Here is a 19,818-nt window from a genome sequence, read left to right as displayed (position 1 = left end):
TGATTTTATTTCTGTTTCAGGTGCACCATAACATCAGTAACCCACAGTTGTAGTTAAATATGTTAAATATATTGTTACACTTTTATACCATCACAAACAGAGTATTCAATCACCCTTTCTCCTATCGAAACCTTGTTCCGACTGCGTGCCCGACACACGGAGAAAGTCAAATCGTTACAAAATATATAATTTAATATATCAATGCAATTTTTAATATATGAACAAATATCTCGGCTACCAATTTTATTAAATTGGCAGTAGCATAATTACAAATGCAGTGTTGAAATAAAATCAGCAGCAGCATTAGGAAAATGTAGTGCTGGAATAAAATTGGCAGCAACATTTGAAAAATACAGCGCTGGAATTAAGGAGGTTCGGTGGTTATGCGAGAAATTACAGAATAGAATGAAACACGAAGATTATGTTCGTCATTAAGTGTTAAAACTATTCCGATTTTTTCCGATATTTGTTACAGACCTTAATTTGAAAATAATTGGGTTCAAAGTTAGGAGGTTATACACGGGTTCTTATGAAAGTCGGTGAAAATAGTCAGTTAACATAGAGTTCGTTTTCTTTTACAATAAGAGAACAAACTGCGGGGCATATTGGTAACAACCTTAAGTATCTGTACGCAAAATTTCAAATTGTGTTACCGAATTGGTTTTTGAGAAGAGTGACATAAACATAACGTCAAGCTTATAGGCTGCGCGCGGAGGTGCGCGGATAGAGGGGGGGGGGGGCGGTGCGCGGTGCCGGGGGGCGCTCTCCCCACTCTTCGTCAGCTGAAAGGACCAAACTACCTTAAGTTCAAAGCATAAAAATTGCAAAATCTAAAAATTTGTGAGGTCTAAAATTTGCAAGGTCTAAAAATTGTAAGGTCCGACATTTGCAAGGCCCAATAAAAAAGTTATAGCCAATAAAAACTTAACATAAACGTCATAAACATAAGTTGCATCTACAAAACTAGTAAACAAAAAACTCACCAGGTTGTAGTATGATTCATATATTAAAACATGGACTCCTGACACCTGTGGAAAAACGTGCAATAATCAGTGCGTTTCATACAAAACCATCCTGTTTTATTTGAATATTAGCAGTGTACTAACAAAACGAGGACCCAGCCTCGAAAAACAAATTTGATTCCACACCTAAGTAGTTACCCTTTCGCTATGGGACACACAAACATTACCATCACCACCTACCCAGAGTAATGGGGGAAATGCTTGTCTGGCGCCATAGCGAGGGGGCGTGGCGGCAAGAGCGGCGTCAGTGACGTCACGCAGGATCCCCCCCAGTGACGTCATGCAGGATCCCCCCCTCAGTGACGTCATACAGGATCCCCTCTCTTAGTGATGCAAGACCCCCTCCTCTCTACCGACCTTTCCGGGGTAGTGGGGGGTCGGTAATGAAGGAACCTAATGACGCGGGTCATCGCGTGAGATGTTGGTAGTCCTGAACCTCTCTCTCTCTAGAGAGTGGTAGGGAGACAGTAAGGTAGAAACCTTTTAGAGAGAATTCAATCAAATACAAAATAATAATGATAGAAAAAAAAGTTTCATGCGACGGCGGGCGGGCTCGAACCCACGGACCCGAGATCGAGAGGCTGGTGTTCTAACCACGGAGCTAGCCTCCACAATATAAGTCGAATGTACCGTACTACCTCCTCTCTGACACACACACACACACACGCACACACACACACTGAGTCGTGCAAATACGCACGCACACGCACACATACACACATGTACACGCACATGCTGACATTTTAGCAATAATTTATCGTAAACACAAACCTGTCCCTCTCTCGCACACACACACACATACCGCCATCGGCCAATTTCTGTATCTTCTCACACGCACACAGACCCCACCCCTACTATCACCTGCTTCTGCTATGCTGCACTTTGGGCAAAACACACGACACGCAGCTGCTGCAATTTGGACAAATATTCACGAGCTACAGGGAAGGGTCTTGAACTAGCCAGTCAAAAAACTGAAGTTATTCTCATTACTAGTAAGAAGAAGATAGAGGAAATCACGCTGACAGAGGATGGGACATGAGATCATTTCTCAACCAACCATCAAATACTTGGAAATCACCATCGATGCAAGACTAAGTTTTATACAGCATCTGGAAATAGTCAGTGATAAAGCAGCAAAAGTTGGCGCTGCTATATTGCAATTGATGCCAAATGTAGGAGGGCCAACTCAGAAGCGAAGGTTACTCTTAGCCAGTGTAACCACATCGATTATGCAATACCGAGCCCCAATATGGGCAGATGCGATGCGGATGAAATCGTATGCACGAAAGTTGACTACCGTGTATATGCGAAGTGCACTTACCAATCGGTTCAAACTAGACGGCTGTCCGAACTGCCAAATATGTTCGGATGCAACAGAGGATGTTGAGCACGTCTTTTGCGAGTGCTCACGATATCATCAGGAGAGAGAAGAACTTGAGAGTTATCTTCAGATCAGAGTAACTCCTGACTCGATTATGACGACTATGCTGACTCCAGAGGATGGATGGTGCGCAGTCAGCAACTATGCAGCAGACATTCACAAGAAAGTCAGGAAAGACGAAGAAGATGCACCTTTACCAAGGGTCGATAAAGGAAAAGAGGGCGTTCCTTTTTACGGCTGAATGTTTTTTCACCTGGCCGTAAGGGGGATGGGTTTAGTCGGTGTGAATCCGACACACGGCTGACATTGGAGATGGGGCTGTTTCGACGACCCCATAAACAAGGTCATGCTATGGTCTTTCTAAGATTTTCACTAATATCTTTTCCTCCAAAAGAGAAACAAAAAACACACACGCACGCACGCACGCACGCACACACAGATACATGCACGCACACACACATACATTAATACGGACATTTTTTAAAAACATGTATTCTACCTTTAAACACTTTGAAACGTATTTCTAACTTGTTTTTGATGAAGTCGAAAATTTTACTATTATTAGGAGGAAGCAAAAATATATATGAAATCACAGTTGTACAATCACATTGTACAATCGATTTTGCGCTTTTAAACTAAGAAGAATTGTTGCTAATAAGGTACAGTTTGTGTAAAAATAGTTTGCAAAAAAATTTAAATTTTGACCTTAAAATAACCTTATACACGCCTATCTCCCTATAAATAATTATGTAGATTTCGCATAAACACACGTGTTTTTTTACTGCCCGCCTTTCTTATTACAAAAAAATCATGCGTATTTCATTTTTAACATGAGTTGTTTAGAATATATTTCCTGGCTATAGTCACAGAAGTTGTTAAAATCTGAGTTTTTGTATAAGAAATGCATTGTATAAACTTAAAAATATGTATGCCCTCGCCATGTATTTTAAAATTTTTTAATAATCACAGCAAAAGTTAAAAGAAAAATAAGAAAATGTAGATTTCAAGAGTGTAAAAAGTTATTACACGAGGTTTATATTCACTTTTTTTATTATTCTCGCAATTAACTATTGCACGAAACATCGAATCGGGATCATTCCTAATCATAGAGGGATATTTTAAGAACAAATTTACTTAAAATTTTGTAACATGGCAAACTCGAGGTAAGGGAAAAACTCAATCTGGATTATTCCGAGCTCATTAACATTTACCGGTATTTTTCATCAATACCTTAATTTACTTGGGCGCCAGGTGAATGCATTGCCGGTTAGCTAGGTAGAGCGTGTGATCCCAGATGGGAATCCGCTAAATTCAACCACTCGGAATTCGTCATTGGCCGTATTTTTAACAAATACGTTCACGTGTGTTCTGGTAGGAAATTGAGTAGGTGTTTAGATTTCATGCAAAAATAAATATACTCCGGAATTTAGTAAAAGTTATTCAGACTAAAATTGGCGGCAGAAATCTTCGGCGAAGTCGCGGTAACCATCAGCGTTATCTGGACATTTACGTTGTTTTAACCTATCTATATGCCATCCTGACTAAATCTGCAAAGCTCGGCGAAATAAATGTACACTTGTATCGAAATCTAATTATAATAATGCAATTCAACAATTTTAGGTCGCACCGGCGACGTTTCGGAACGAATTTTGTTATAAACACTAATCATTCTAGATCTCGGATCAATAATTGTTATCGTAAATAAATTGTCGTAACTGCGCTACAATGAATTCATACAACGAAGCGCAGTATTACTCGACGATTGATTAGCACAGAATTTTCTAATTCGCTCTTCTATGAATACGCATTCAAATAAAATGTAATTTGATCGAACTATGAAAAATTCAAAATAATTTTACGTTTTACTAAAAATGAAAGTAATTCGTTAAATCGCGAAGTGGGTTCTCGACATAATTTTTCACGTCTCATACGTCAAGTACAGCTGCATCGCATTTTATAAATTTAGTGCAAACTTCTTCTAAGTCCGAAAACTCAAATAATCACCAATAATAACTTAATTTAAATTTACAACAAACAAAAATAAACGTGCTCAACGCAAGCACTCGCACACGCACATAGCCGACGCGATCTCACTGACACCGAAAAACTCGCGAAGATTAACTCCGCTGTCACGATTCGACAAACTAGACACTACAGGCCCTCTCACGTGGCCTTTGAGAGGAATTCGGATTTCTGTCACAAAATAATAATGGGGGACTTTAACTCGCACCTTCAACATGATGCACTACGGAGACGTTACAAATGCACCGGCGACAACAGGCTTTGGGTAGAATATCTAGACTTGGTCTCACGATCGGACGAATTAACGGCTCAGGCGCGCAAAGAATTCCTGCAAAGCAAAATCTTTGAGGCATTGAGCGAAGAAAGGAACATCTGGAGGGAGCTGCGCAACCTCGTCCTGCTCCCTAAGACCAGCGAAGACTTGCACGGGTTTACGCCCGACGAACTTAACATGCATTTTGCAAGCGTGTCGGTCTCGCCGAGCGTGTGCGAGGACGACTTGGAGACAGCGTTGGCAGTAGCCGTAAGTGATGGCTTTACATTTAATCCTATAACTCCAGCGGATGTAATTATGGCCGTATCTCACTTCTCCTCCCAGGCGCGTGGCGAGGACGACATTCCGCAGTCTGTCGTCGCGAAAGCTCTCCCGGCAATGGTGGTGCATCTCACCGCCCTCGTTAATGCTTCTCTTCGATCTGGCGTATTTCCGGGCGCATGGAAGGGATCACATCTCTGTACGCTCAAAAAGAAAAACGTCCCATCCGCTCCTACTAATTTTAAGCCGATCGCCATCCTTGATTTTCTGTCAAAAGTTCTCGAAAAATTAGTTCACGACCAGATAGCCGACTACCTGACTAGAGAGAAGCTTTCTGACCCACGCCAGACTGGATTTCAACAGTTTAATAGCACTCAGACGGCCCTTTTACGGTTTACAGAAGATATTCGACTTGGAATAAATGACAAAAAGGAACTAATGACTGTGCTATTACTCTTCGATTTCAGTTAAGCCTTCGATACTATATCGCACTCTGGGCTTCTACGCAGGATGATCGGTTTGGGGTTCTTCAGGGTGCTAATTCAGTGGGTAAAGTCATATCTGTCCGATAGAAAGCAACGAGTTGCGACAAAATCTGGGGGAGTCTCTGAATGGGTGACTACTAATCTTGGGGTTCTGCAGGGCTCTGTGTTGGGTCCGCTACTGTTCATCATATACATAACGGACATAAAAGAAATTTTTTCTTCAGGACGTGTTATGAGACTATTATACGCTGACGATCTGCAAATTTATGCTCAGAGTACAATGCAGGAATTACCAGAAACACCTCAGATAATATCAATAAACTACCAATTAACGAGCTTTGCATTGAGTTGGGGGGCGGTGTGCGCGTACCGTTTACTGATACGGTTAAAAACCTCGGTGTTATTATGGATTCAAAGTTGACATGGAAAATGCATGTGGATCATGTTACCAGTGGTAAATAAGGCCTTATATAGCCTTACAATGTTTAGATCCAGTACCACCGAGGCTCTGCGCAAGCAACTGGCACGGTCTTTGGGTTTTCTTCACTTCGAGTATTGCAGTACGGTATTTTTAGACGTGACAGACAAACTACAGGATAGACTGCAGAAACTGGAAAATTCATGTGTGCGATACGTCTGTGGTGTGAGGCGCGACGAGCACATTACTCTCTATTGAGTCGGACTACAGTGGCCTAGCGTTGAGCAGCTGCGGTTGTACTAGATAGGATTGTTATTACATCAAATAATTCGCATTAAAAATTCTCTGTTTCTCAGAGGCTAATGAAATCAAACGACAGCTTCTCTGTTTCTCAGACTGAGATCGTTCATAATTTTTCGGCAGAGCGCCCCTGGTATGACATCTTTGGCTTCGCAGAGACATGGCTGGGTCCGATTGTGGATGACAGCCTAGTTAGAATCGGGGGATATTCAATCAGGAGATATAAACGGAGGTGGCGTCGCCTTATTTGTACGCAATGGATTGAAAATTAAAAACCTTGTTTCTTCTGATACTATGGGTCTAGGAAAATCTGGAATCCCAGAGTACCTTTTTTGCAGCGTATAAAAGGGCGACTCACCTCCGGTGCTTCTAGGCGTTATTTGCAGGCTCCCGAAAATTCCGATGCAATGGGACCAAGGAAAGGTACCCAACCCGAACTCACCGATTTTGATGATTTTCATATATGTTGTAGAACATAAAAAAATAAGAGACACGTATTTTTTTTTATCGGCTAATTTTCACTTTTAAGGGATAAAAACCTCCCCTAAAGTTAACCCCCAAAAAGCGTTTTTTTAAATATCTCGGCTTAAAATTAATATTTTTCAATGAAACAAATTGGAGGTTATTTCTTACAAAAAGAGCAAGTATTTCATGGTGATTTGAAGAGTAAGGGTAGCATCCCCTATTTTTTAGGGGTTGAAAACATATATGTTTTGGCAGAATTTTATAATAAAAATGTTTAAACCGACAAAAAAAAATTGGAAAAAATGTTTAAACATCCTTAATAACAAAATTTAGTTGACGTCTTTCGGTGTTTTCATAAATATTATCCCTAAGGGGGTAAACCACCCCTAACACAAAATAACTGTAAATATGTAATGCAATACATAATATTTCGTAGAAAGTTTGTATATAGAGGTTTTCGAGGTCGCTGATTACAAATCTGTTATCAGATTTTGAAAATTCAAAATGGCGGAACCAATATGGCGGACGGAAATATCGAAAAAAAATTTTATATAATAAAAAAGTTTTAAAAGACTAAAAAAATTGGAAAAAATTTGTAAACATCTATAATAAACAAATTAAGTTTTTCGATTTTTTCATAGATACTACCCTTTAGGGGGTAAACCACCCCTAACACAAAATAACTATAAGTATACTTCAATCCATAATATTTTGTAGAAGGTTTGTATATAAGGGTTTTCGAGATCGCTCTTTGCAAATCTGATATCAGATTTTGAAAATTCAAAATGGCGGAACCAATGTGGTGGACGAAAATGTCGAAAAAAAATTTTAACTTTCATAAAAACTTGTTATAAATGTGTGATCTTTGTAGCCTGTACATGTGAACTGAAGAGCCTTAAACCCTAAACCCCTAAAGAACAAATAGGCTAAATGGTTGTGCTTTTTAACCAAACCACCTCAAATTCCTAAATTTGTAAACAAGAAAATTCTGTGTGTGAAGCAGTTTTATAATTTCCGTAGAAATTGTTATCAGAATGTTATTGAAATTCCTTTATAGTAAATTCAACTTATAATGTATTTTTGTTTATAATATTAGAGTATAATAATAATCTACAATCTTTTATCTTTTGCCATAGTGCATTTTTTGTATTGAGCATAAAATATATTATTTTACGATGTTTTTACAATAATGGTAGTCCTCATAAAAGTGTTTAAAGCACAATGCTTTTTTGGACCAACCACATCGTACAATTGCAATGTTTGTGCACCCTTCTATTTCACAATGTGTTGCACAAGACTTTCCAAAACTGAAATCTATAGGATTATCAAATTTATCTGGTTTTTCATTGACGTAACCGCTTTTATACCAGGAATATTTAAACAAATCTATATATCTCGGTGAAGACAGTTGGTTGTGAACCAATGATTGAAGTTTAATTATATTATTTCTCACATGTAAATTCATATCATGATCCATTAACATTACATTATCAGAAAATGTTCGGACAAAGTTTTTCCAAATACGGAATCCATAGACATCAAGTGGTTGTATTTTTCCTGTGGTTCCAGTTGGAATTTTTTTATGTTAATAATTTTATTTTGTGGCATTGTTTCTTCTATAACTTTGTCACAATGACCACTCCAAGAATCAAGTAATAGTATTGAGTGATGGCCTACATAGGGATAAAATATTTTTTCCAACCAGATTTTGAAGTGATCTGCAATTAAACGACTTACTAATTAACTGATCAACGATATTACAATGTAAAAATTGTTATTAGTTCCCTTACTTGTTGTTAATTTTCCAGATTTGGATGCTTCCACGTACACGTTTTCTGGTCTAAATATGTTTTGTTCTACAATAGGGCCAAACTTGCCACTTGGTTCCTTTAAAACAAGAAATAGCGGTGACAACAGTTGTCCAGTAGCTGATATTAGTGGCTGTATAGTATAACTATGCGTTGTTGCTGAAATTGACTGTACCAAACATTGCACTTGCTTTTCTCCTTCTACTGCTAATGTTCTTCCAGAATGCATTTCTAGCTGAAATCCGCTCTGATCTGTATTATACAAAGGCTATAGCCGGGTTACTATGGTGAAATGGCCCCCTTGGAAAATGTATATATGTTATATACCATTCGATGGGGGATAAAAAAAAACTCCCATAGCCAAATTTTTAGCTCTCTGTCTAGTGCGCATGCGCAGTAACGTCGATAAACGTGTTTTTTTGATTTTATTTTTTTCTGAAGTCCCTATAGGATAAAAATTTTTTTAAAAATTCACATTGGTGTATTTTTATGTCATGAATAACTGCAATTTTTTTGGGATTACATAACCTCAAATATCGGATCTAAAAAAATTATTAAAGTTTTCAATCGATATTTTGACCCCCTTGTTTTTGAGGTGCAACTTTTTAAGTAGACTTTTTTTGTGTACTTTTTCCCGTTCTTTACGATGGCACTAACGTTTTTTCCTTAAAAATGGTGGCACAACTCGATTTGAGCCAAAAACTGATTTTTTTGCCATTTTTTCACGTTTTTAGCTGGTTATGTTACAATTTAGTTACTAAAGTGACTCCTTTTGAGTAGTTTTGCATATCTTCCCATGAAAACATAATCAAATGAAATATTTTGTTCGCTCCAAGCCGTATTTTTTATATTATATTACGTTTTCAATGATGGTCTTATCAGAATTTGAGGTAATAAAGGGTTTCTCTCTATATATAAAAAGAATATCGCCTCTGTCAGTGTCTGCTTTTCTCTTTAACCTAAAAATGCCCTCATTTGAGTGATTTAACGCCGAAAAAGGCCATTTTTGGTACCATGTAACCCAAAACTAACCTAAAAATGTCATAATGCAAGGGTTTTCACGCAAAAAAGCCTGTTTTTAGCTAAACATAGCCTTGAAATCGATCGTTTGAGGGTACTTTTGGCGTCTTGTGGTCTTAAAAAGGCCATATTTGGCTTATCTGCCTCTACTTAATTGATTATTCAAAATCTATTGACAGTAATAATTATCAGGTAAAAAGGAATTGAAGTTAAGTATGTTCAATTCGTACAAAGTATAATTTATTATCTTCATAGGCTATTTAAAATAAATTATGGAACGTATACAAGTAGCTTTTTAAAAATAACGAATGTTCACAATAGAAAAATGATTCACTCATCATTGTCACTATCTTCATCAATACACACTTCAATTTGATCATTAAGAAACATTTTAGACAGAATTTCAGCTGGTCGTATGATTTTTGATAAATATCTTCCATGTGAAAGATAATAGATTATGGCTGCAATATGCGCACAACATCCTATAGTACGGTTACCGTTAGCACAATCACAACAGTGTCTTAAGATGCTAGAATAACCAATACCATTTGGTTTATACTCAACGAAACATTTGTATTGTTTTCTGTTAATATGCCTGGATTGAACTTCAAGTTTGAGAATATTGTTAGTCTCTTTTGAATATCCAATCTTCAAATTATTATCTGCGTCAAGCATTTCCGCTAAGTAAGATATTGTCTGTTTAAGCTGATATGTTCCTGTAAACAGAATTTTTTAACAGAACTAAATTTTGTTATTAAGGATGTTTAAACATTTTTTCCAATTTTTTTTAGTCGGTTTAAACATTTTTATTATAAAATTATGCCAAAAAATATATGTTTTCAACCCCTAAAAAATAGGGGATGCTACCCTTACTCTTCAAATCACCATGAAATACTTGCTCTTTTTGTAAGAAATAACCTCCAATTTGTTTCATTGAAAAATATTAATTTTAAGCCGAGATATTTAAAAAAAACGCTTTTTGGGGGTTAACTTTAGGGGAGGTTTTTACCCCTTAAAAGTGAAAATTAGCCGATAAAAAAAATACGTGTCTCTTATTTTTTTATGTTCTACAACATATATAAAAATCATCAAAATCGGTGAGTTCGGGTTGGGTACCTTTCCTTGTCAGACCTTTTTGATGTATTGCGAGACTTATGCGGCGAATTTAGTAATAAGATCATAATGGGTAATCTTAACTCGGACCTACTGTCGGACTCAGACGACGCTGCTATCAAGCGTCTGTCCGAAAGATCTCTTCATATCATCCGGCATGGTCCCACGCATCATACCTCATCGTCTCACACATGGATTGACCTTACCATGACCGACGAAAACGACACTTTCTCTTACCGTGATTACAAGTGCATAGACACATCTAGTCTGGTCGACCTCTTGTCTTGTTGTGACTGGACAGCCATGAATTATATCGAAACCGATCTGGAGGGCGCTTTATGCGTTCTTAATAATAATCTAAAATTAGCAATTGATGAATTGGCGCTTTTGAAAACGGTTTGCCTACGTAGGAAATATGCTCTTTGGTCTGGACCAGAGCTGAGGCTCCTCATCAATAAACGCAATGCTACACTCAGGCGCTATGAGCGCACGGGGAGAGCGGAGCTTTTCGATGAGGTTCTTCGACTCACCAACGAGGTCGACATGCGTTCTGCTGAAGAGCGTGAATCCTTCCTCCGCTAACAACTATCGGATGCTCTTGATAACAACAGAAATATATGGAAGGTAATGCCTCATCTCGGTCTCCTGCCTGGGCGTAAGGAGGAAGAGTTTTTTGGTTTCATGCCGGGAGATCTAAACGAGCACTTCGCGGGAGTATCGGTGTCACCCCTCGAAAATATAGACAATGCAACAGACACTATCTTACTTGCAAGCGAGGAAGGCTTTACTTTTAGCCTGAGTATCTGGAAGCAGGCACAGTTAATCGCGCTAAGAAAGATTAGCGCTTCTTCCAATGTTGAGGACACGGAAAGAAATTTTGAAATGCTACAACTCCTAAATCCCGGAGACATAACAATAAATCGAATTGTATTTTTTATATTATGGATTTCAGAATAACACAGCGCATAGTTCGAAGTCTATAAGCTCCGAGAAAATTGTAGTGTTAAAGTAAGAAATCCGTATTAATACAATTCCAACTGGAAATGCACGAGTTTTAATATTCTCGGCGTTATTAGAACGCAAGCCATTGCGTGCCTCATTTCCATGTTGGAACTCATAGACTTCCAACTCCGAGTTCCCCTACTTCGACTGTTCCTTGCATTTACGCTATGCTGAGATCTGATCCCGCGGACTGTCGATTTTTTGAGCAGTAAGACGGATCGTAATGCGGTTTTTTGCATTTGATTCGTCAGAGCATCAGAAAATTATGTGACCTAGTCTGATTAATTACTTTTTAGAAACTGCATTATTGCATAAATAATATTCCGAGGAAACACTTAAAAAATTTACAACTTGGTAAATGTGGATGGACATGAGTCGAGTTTTGCTCGGGGGTTTTTGGGGTCGCTGAACACGAATATGGCAATGGCCACGACCTCCGAGGTACCTGGTGCCCAGGGTAGACCGCATGAACGTCGTCTCCGAGAGTTTTACGAAAAATTGTAACATAGTGACTTAAAACTCATTACTCGGGGGTTTTCGAGGTCGCTGAACACGAATATGGCGACAACGCCGGTCTCCGAGGTACCTGGTGCGCAGGATGAACAGTATCAACGTCGTCTCTTAGAGTTTTATGGCAATTTGAAACATAATGAGACGAAACTTGTGACTCCAAAAACCCCCGAGTAGCAAAACTGGATCATGTCCATCAATATTTACCAAGTTGTAAATTTTTTAAGTGTTTCCTCGGAATATTATTTATGCAATAATGCAGTTTCTAAAAAGTAATTAATCACACAAGGTCAAAAAATTTTCTGATGCTCTGACAAATCAAATGCAAAAAACCGCATGACGATCCGTCTTACTGCTCAAAAAATCGACAGTCTATTGCTTCATTTCCTCGACTATACATGCGCACCTCCGAAATACTCGAACATCAATAACCTCAGTTTTGGAACTCAGGGGTTTCCAACGCCGAGTTCATTGAATACCAACATACTCGGACGTCCTACACGTCACACTGGAATTGAAAGAAGTCAAAATTCCGGTTTCTACAAATAACGAGATTTCTTTGAATCAAGAATTTGCAACCGTAGAGATGTGGCAGTTCAAAATTTCTTTCCGTGTAGCCTGCCGTTTATCAGGGGCTGCACCCATGAGACTCTCCGCAGAAAGCTAGTTGAGAGACTGATACAAGCATACATTGACTACTGTACTGTGACCATCTTGGACGCGTAGAACGAACAGCGAATACGGTTGCAGAGACTGAGATTCATCTTCTGGGTTTAAAGGGATGAACACATCAGTCCCTACCGGAGGCGTCTTGAATGGCTTCGCACCGATTCCAGAAGGCTCTACTTTGAGGCCATTCTACTCTACAGAGTAATTCAGATCAGTGAACCCTCGTATCTGGCCTTATTATTCAGCAAACACAAGCCGAGACCCTCCAGTAGGGGAGTTCCTCAGGAACTGAGCATCCCTACCGTGAGCACTGAAACAGGGGCTAGGGCCTTCCAGGTGCAGGGTGTTCGGTTCTGGAACTCTCTCCCTTCTACTCTGCGAAGCCTACCATCACTCGCCTCCTTGAAGAGGGCACTGCAATGGCACCTGCTAGCCGCTAAATTGTAGCGACTCTGAGCCCTCTGGCGCTGTATCCTTATTCTAGTCAGACTCGGTCCTTAGGCTATAACTTAACTTAGTTTTACTGCAATGACCAAGCCAAAAATCTTGCGCAATATGTTTTATTCTATATTCTAACGGAGGTGTTATCACTCTTGTAGGGCTTCAAATGATAAAATTGTACTGTGATATTTCATTGATTTACTTGCGATAACTACCTGACTGCTGTGATAAGACATTGTGATAATTGCGTATATTTTTCTATGTATTTTATTTATTTGTGTATTCTGTGTATTCTATATATATTATGTATCTGTCATGTATTTACTATTTTGCCGTGAAGGCAAATAAAGCCCTATCTATCTATTTATCCATCTCTTACTTATACTTTTCTGCACGAATTCGATGCCTGTCCCGACATTTGCCAGCACCAGCGAAACACGAAATCGCTCGGTTTACCGAGCGACCAGACGCAGCGCATAGTTTGAATGATTGTACACTGCTACTTTATAGCACTTTAACAACTACTCACAGTAATTTCTGCACAAAACATTCATGTACTAATTGTAATATGAAAAGTTAATATTCAACATTTATTAAATCAAGCTCAAAACCATCATAGCACAACATTTTCTATCAGAGAACATAACCTAACAACTGTATACCCTACTGTAAAAAGGCAGATGACAATCAGCTGATTATCAGGTGATATCAATTAATATTTTTATTAAAGCTGATCCCGATATGAGAACTCATATGAGTACTGATATGACAATCATATTAGTACTCAAATGAGTCTTTATATGATAATCATATGATATATCGCGAATTCTCATAAAAATAATCATACTACGTACTCTATCGCTCTCTGATATTTATTATATGTCTTTCTTTATACTGGTGATTTGTAAGTTGCTTAAAGAATTTATTTTTACATGAATAGTAATAATAAATAAAGTATACAAGGGCGTGTAAGTTATAATGACACTAGATTACAACTAAAAATTACTACTAGATTACACTAAATTACAATTAGTATGCTTAATAAAATAAACTAATTGTAATTGATTAATAATAAATAAAGCATACAAGGACGTGTAAGTTATAATGACAATTTGATTCTACTAAAGTGATCGAAATCATAGATCACGATTACTCAGTATTAAAACGCTTGCTTCATAATCTTGAGGTTCCGGGTTCAAATCTCCACACAGAGAAATTCTTCGGGCAGTGGCTGCACATAGCATGAACAGCAACTGCACTACCCTACTGAAAAAAATCGCGCGATTAGTCGCGTAGTGATTAATCGCGGGAATAATCGCGTTATCTTATTCATTTATTACCAGAAAATATAATACGTAGAAGTTATAATAACAATAACAGTCCACGCAATTACCCTCAGAGGCAAACAGAGTTACCTGTTTGTAGGTCCGGTACAAAACATAAAAACTAACTTGATACTAAATATAAATTTTTAATAGTATTAAATAAAATTACAAAGTAACAGATCAGTTGTGTGACAGCCTGAATAGATATTCTTATTTCAACTAGTAATAATAAATTTTGATTTCTAAATTAAAACGTTTATTTACTACAATAATTTCCCTACATCATAACTATATTAATACTGAGTTTGTTAGGTTACAATGTAGATTGGGTCTTGTTAGCAGGGTGCTACTAGACCAAGTTTTGTAACCATTTATACACTCAATTCTCTCGTTCACCAATATCTAATCAACATTTGTCTCGCTGTAGTAAAGGTCTCGCTGTTTGAATCAGTTATTAGTTTATTGTTTTTATTGTATATTTTAGTAATTTGAGTATTTGCTTTCTTGTTTTTACCCAGTTTTTTATTTATCAAAGTCCAAAGGTGTTTAGGATTGTCGCTGTTTCTTTCCACTTGCAGTCGATCATACTTTAATTTAGCATCCTTGATAACTTTACGTAAGATTTTATCAAATGTTTTGTATTCGTTTTTTGCATTGATGTTGTTAGTTTCCCTTTTCCAGACATTATATAGTGTTTCTTTGATTTTACATGATGTAATGATTGCTTTTGTAATCCAATCTTTCAAGATCTCATTCTAATTCTCATGTGAGGCTAATTTTTTAAGGTTACTGTAATCGATTATTGAAAGACTTTGTTTCCAATTATCAATTTTTAGTTTTTTTAATGATAGAAATAGTGGGTAATGATCTGTAAAATTACTCAGTAACTTGTAAGTTTTTATTTTGATTGTGGAGGTTTTAATAAAGATATTCAATGCATGAACACGTATCCATAGAGAGTGAGAATCTAGTTATCGTTTGAAATCCAGGTGAGGATCCTTTTTCCATAAAATTGTTTAAGAATTCTTGTCCTATCTGATCTGGTTTTAAGATATCGATATTAAAATCGCCTATGATAAAGTGATTTTTAACATATTGCTTATCTTTCAAGAACTTTTTTAAACATAAAGTGAATTCTGATTTTGAAGAGCGTCCGTGGCTCAGTTGGTTGAGGGGCACGCCTTAGCCGTCCGAAATACATTCGCTGAAGGGGTCAAGGGTTCGATCCCCGGTGAAGTCACTCGGATTTTTTCTGAGTTAATTTTAACGGGAAAAGTACCTAAAACTCCGGTTGTTTCGAGGCAGGTTTTTCCCAGGAATTTTCGTTCAGTGTAATTCCGGGTTTTCCCTGCCTCACAGGCGTAAGCCTGGGCGAATGCGATACATTAGGCAAGGAGCGCCGGCCTTACTGGTGTGGAGCTGGTCTAATACGGGACCTTCTCAGGGGAAAGCTACACTGAGAGACGGACCCGATGCCCTCTCGGGGGCAGAGAGTGCTAGCTTAACCAACAAAAAGCTTAGGTATGGGATAAAGTGTGGTAAAAAAAAAGATAGGATTGGACACTACTTCCACGCAGAGGTGGTGGAAGGCCCCGAGCAGCTGGGCCGAAAGGCTGCGCCGGTAATGGAAAGATAAAAAAAAAAATCATGCGATCTGTATAATGCAGACATCTGAAGAGTACTATTTTTATCAATTTGAAATAAGGTATGTAAAATGTTTAGCTTCCTAATTTAAATTGTTTCTGCATATTCTGTTAGGGCATCAGATATATACACTACAACTCCATCGCACTGATTTATCGAGCTATTATTATAATATATTTTGTACCCAGTAATAGAAAAGTATTTGTAAAATTCTAGAACCCGAGTCTCCGTACAAAATATTACAAAAGGTTTAATGTCAAGGCTATCAATTAGAATTCGTAGACTATCGAAATTTGTATTTAAGCTTCTAATGTTAAAATACATAATATTTTCTACTTTATTTTTGAAAAATTGATTAACGGCGTTGACATTTTTTGCAATTTCTTTTTCCACAAACTCGTTTTGCAGTTCGTTTACAAGTTTTAAGTTACTCTCCATGTTATATGATGCTTAGGTTGCTTGTTGATGCTTGTAGCGACGTTACCGATTTGATGCGAGTCGTAGTTGGTTCTCACTATCATTAGCCGTATGATTGGTATGATAATTACTATTGAATTTTTTATTATTATATAGGAAATTTACACAGCATAACTCTTAGGTTTATTTGCAGTTTATAGTAAAATGTGGTCCACAGCAATTTAAACATACATTGTCATATCTGCATTTATTATCAATATGACCAAATCTTCCACAGTTTTAACAAGGTCTCACATTAATATGATCGTATACTTTACAGTTTTGGTATCCGATGAAAACTTTGCTTTTGTTCTCTTTGATATGCTTGTAAATTTCTGTTACACTTCAATTAAGATACTGGTTTTCTTGCTTTTGGGGTTAACGAACTTATGTAGCACTTGACATTCTATTTTGAGATTCCTTTCATTGATGTTGGCTTCTAATGCTTTCTCATCCATATTTTCAAAATTATCTAGTCCTACGATTTTTATTTTTGGTTTCTGATTTCTTCTTTTTCTATTTTACAAAAGGAGTTTAATATTTCTTCAAGAATCTTCTTAGCTTTAAGTAAACTAATTTCATTTATGCAGTCTATTTGAACTTCAGTGTCACATTTGATTATTTTTTTTTGCACAGTTTTCTTTTTTGTTAGATAATGTGTTGCAAACTTTTTTAAGTCATTCTTATCTTCTGGATTTTTCTTTGTTATAATTATTTTAGGAATCTTTTTTGGTTTCGAGTTAGTCGGGTTTAATATTGGGGAGTAAGTTGGTTTCATTACGTTTTCTTCCGATTTAGTTTTATTCACTATATTACTTAAAAGCTTATTTTTATCTTTTAGTTCAGTTACCAGCTGTTTTAACAGTGTGTTTTCAATTATTAATTTTTCTTGTTCAGTTTCACTTGATACATCTAAATTTGTGTTATCGGTATTATTTTATTTCAGTTAAGTAATCTTCTTTAATTGTGTCCATATGTTTAAGTTTTATTTAAGCTATTACGCATTTTGCTATAGAGTTCAGTGACATCTCATCTTTATTTGAGGTTGACTTTAAGTCTTAGTATTCAGGACAGATTACTAGCCCATTACTTATCCATTTTGCGCTTAATATTTTAAAATAACTTTAATGGTAAACACTTTCACAGATTAGACACACAATTGCACAATTCCCCTAAAATACATTTTTTAGTGAAATAAAATTGTTTAAAATGCAAAATTATTAGGCGGGGTGGCCAATTTAGGTGTTAAAATCCGGATTTTAACACCTAAATTAGCTACCCTGCTTTATAATTTCGCATTTTAAACAATTTGATTTCACTAAAAAAATGTATTCATGGCGTGAATAATCGCGCGATTATTCACGCGATTAATCGTGCGACTGATCGCGTTGAAAAAAGTTCGATAAATTAATACAATTAGTCCCGCGATTAATTGCGCGAATTTTTTTAATAGGGTATGAGCTTCGCGCGACAGCTCTCCCAATTTTAGGAGCGCTATTGCCCCACTAGCTGTTATTCCGCTAAAATTCTGCCGTTTTGATGCGACAGCAGCGCCACACGGGAGAAAAGAGTACTAAACGGGAGCAGTACTGCACAATTTTCGGGCAGCAGCTGCCCGAAATTTTCGGAGAGACAAACTAGTGCGTTTAGTGCACCATTTACTCGGGCCGGGGCAACAGCTGCCCGAAGAATTTCTCAGTGCACAAGACCGGATTTTTTTCATTGTAATGTTTATGTAAAAATAAATTCTTTAAGACACTTACGAATTACCAGTATAAAGAAAGATATCTAATAAATATCAGAGAGCGACAGAGTACGAAGTATGATTATTTTTATGAGAATTCGCGATATATCATTTGACTATGATATGACTCTCATATCAGTCCCTGGCGGGAAAAATCAAGTGATTTATCACACGATCAATCCCGTAATATATCACTTGAATTTACACGTGATTTTATCACGTGACTATTTGGCGTGATTTCTCACGTGATAATGGATTATGAAGTTGAAGACCGGGGTTCAATCCTCGGTTAGGACAAAGTTTTTTTCATTTTTTGCGGTCAATTTATTTGAATTAGCAACAAATCTATTTTTCATAATTGTTTTGTAAACATTTATTTTTCAATAATTTTATTTCAATAAAAATTGTATAATCTTGTAAAATAAAAATGTTTGAGCTCACAACCAGAGTTTTGGTATTATCATCCAGATGGTAACGCCTAATTAGGTCATCATTATGTAAACATTATTATTTTAATAATTCTAAACAACTTGGAAAACAAATATTCAACCTTAAAATGTTTTCATGATTGTCACCTGATAATCAGCTGATTATAATTAAGATTTTATCTGATATAAACGCATATTTATAACTATCAGCTTTTATAAAAATATTAAGTTGATATCACCTGATAATTAGCTGACGTTTTGGCATGATTATCAGCAGATTATCATCTGATAATCAGCTGACGGTCATCTGCCTTTTTTCAATAGGGGTAGCACCCATTGAAATTTAATTATGGCGCGCGACGTTTTGCGTTTCGCTGGCGAAGTTCGCTTCCATGTAATCGAGCCCTTTGCTGTTTTCCTCCTCTCCTCTTTCACGGCGATTTATCTCCGTACTTGCTTGGTTTCATTTTGTCTAGATACCTTCACGATCTCTTGTATAAATAATGTAGTTTACTGCACACTCTGGTACGTAGCTTTTAGAAGTTGAGGTTATAAGTACGCGCGGTCGTCCCGTCGTAACTATGGAAATTTTGCTCCCGCTATTATACACGGAGAAAAAAACGTTGAATCTACTGAAGCGACTTCAGTAGAATCTACTTGAGTAAGAAAACGAGCGAGAATAGACTCGTACAGCACAAAATTTTCGAACGAGAAGAGTGGAGGTACGCGCGGCAATGCCCCGAGTAGAAATCACACTCACGGGCACATCAGGTCCGGATCATCCATTCTAGGACCCTGATCCGGTGCGATTTTTACACCAGATCAAGCCCGTATTATGGGTGTAATGAGGTAATTATGCGGTCCGAAAGTATTCGTACAGTGAGAAACAAATGTGGTGATTAATAGGTCATTATCTGGTACAGAATGAAGTACCTGAAGTTCATTAGAAAAAATTACTTGATTAGCATGTCCCGCCCTGACATGCACCTGAAGTAGATTATTCGTACATACGTGCATACAAATATTCCAT

The 19,818-nt window shown here is 37.2% G+C and overlaps 1 protein-coding gene across 1 annotated transcript in view; it reads right to left on the bottom strand.

Moving 5' to 3' along the window:
• The window catches only part of LOC103316526 (epidermal growth factor receptor substrate 15-like 1), a 480,491-nt gene that overhangs the window by 366,280 nt on the left and 94,393 nt on the right, over positions 1-19,818 (bottom strand). Inside the window, exon 2 of the mRNA XM_031926044.1 lies at positions 984-1,028. The gene's annotated coding sequence lies outside the window, so the exon portion shown is untranslated. The remainder of the gene's footprint in view (positions 1-983; positions 1,029-19,818) is intronic.

This window comes from Nasonia vitripennis (genome assembly GCF_009193385.2).
Source record: "Nasonia vitripennis strain AsymCx chromosome 3 unlocalized genomic scaffold, Nvit_psr_1.1 chr3_random0007, whole genome shotgun sequence".
NCBI lineage: Eukaryota > Metazoa > Arthropoda > Insecta > Hymenoptera > Pteromalidae > Nasonia > Nasonia vitripennis.
This window is presented reverse-complemented; position numbering and strand designations above follow the sequence as displayed.